General features: G+C 40.8%; 1 pseudogene; it reads left to right on the forward strand.

Moving 5' to 3' along the window:
• LOC102485122 (craniofacial development protein 1 pseudogene) overlaps positions 1–101 on the forward strand; it is a 5,237-nt pseudogene extending 5,136 nt beyond the window's left edge.
• The last annotated feature ends 1,492 nt before the right edge of the window (positions 102–1,593 follow it).

The raw sequence follows: 1,593 nt of genomic DNA on the forward strand, positions 1-1,593 counted from the left end.
GGAAAGAGGGGTATATTGAACGGAAGGCTTTTCTACACTGAGTGGATCACAGGCAGTTTGAAATCGAGTAAGATCTCGGGCTGAGCAAAATGAAGCCTTGATGTTACCAGGAAATCAGCTGCAGCTTAATCCTGTTTGCAATGTGAGCTTTTGTACATCTGTGAAATTTATCCAGTGTTTCTTTCTCATGAGCTGTTTCCCAGCAAGGTCTTCTTTTCTACACTGAAGTTTTGTCTAGTGTCTTGATCTCACATGGTTTCATTCGTTTACTTTTGCTGGTTTTTAAATAAATAAATGAAAGTTATTCCTCTGGGGGAAAAAAAGAAGGATATTTTCACTTAAACCAGAACCTTCCAGCACAGGGATTGCTGATTTATAGCAATTATTGATGTTTAGGTCCCTTTTGTTAGTGTCTTACTTCATGTTCAGTTTGTGGCCTTCACTTGACAGAATTAAAAATTGACTTTCTTCTATTTGCTCATTTTTGGAAGAGGACAGTCTATTCCAGAAGAGATAGAGTCTGTCCAAGAAACAGAGGCTTTGTGCTGTGCCGAGAAACCAAAACTGAATAGATCAGAGCCTTTGCCTGCAATCTCTTGCCTCTCTACAGCCCACGGTCTTCCAGAGGTGAAGGGTAACCTTTCTCTAGAACCATGAGCAGTGAGCATTATGCCTTACAAGATCTGACTGAGTTTTGACATCCTGGAAACCAGCCAGGTATAAAGGACATATGTCCTTAATTTAAATAAAACCCCCACCCAGGCCCATAAGAGATAAGCAGAACAAGAGCGCTCCAGTGAATTTTTTAAAAAGTAACAACGAAACCTTTTGAGCGTGAAAGGGCCATGCTCTCTCAGGGGTCTCATTGCCCCCTTGAATTTCTAGCACATCGATCCTGAACTGCCCTCCCACAAGTCTTAGACAAGTTGAGAATGTCAAAGGTAACTATAACTGTTTTGGAGAAAATTTTAGAAAGAGAAAACACACTTAGCATAGAGCAGACAAGGTCACAAAATCCACAATTCCAGGAATCCCATGGTAAGCTCGGAATAACTAGTAAAATCCCAGTTAGTTTCCATCAAACTCCAAAGGATTGTTTATATCCCTTTCAGGCAACTAGCTGGATGCCTCTCCTCTACATTCTGGGTTTCCCTGAGAAAAATATCCTCTTGTTTCCCTTTAAGTGCCAACTCTACTTTTTCTGGTTGCAACATTCTATGCTACTTCCAGGGTCCTCCCCTTCAAGATGCAATCTGAAAGACTGGTTTCCTTCCACAGGGCATGAGCCCCAATGACAGTTCTAGCCCTTCACAGTTTAAATTATCTGCTTTCCTACCTCACATAGAATTACACTTTAAAACTTACCTCTGGAGTGTCTGTAAATGGTTTAATGTTTTTTAAGCGCTCATGACATCCCTCCATAGACAATGTCAGTAACAGAGTGAATATAGCTATTTTCTCATAAAAGTCAAGGGTAGTCAGGGATACAGTAGTATCTTTCCCATAGTAGGACCTGTTCCTAGCCAGTAATGAGGACATTCTCTGCAAGGACTTTGTTCTTTACTTCATTTAGACTTTTTTTTGGAGGGGAGG

Source organism: Tupaia chinensis, unplaced genomic scaffold (assembly GCF_000334495.1).
Source record: "Tupaia chinensis unplaced genomic scaffold, TupChi_1.0 Scaffold140308_1, whole genome shotgun sequence".
NCBI classification, from domain to species: Eukaryota; Metazoa; Chordata; class Mammalia; order Scandentia; family Tupaiidae; genus Tupaia; species Tupaia belangeri.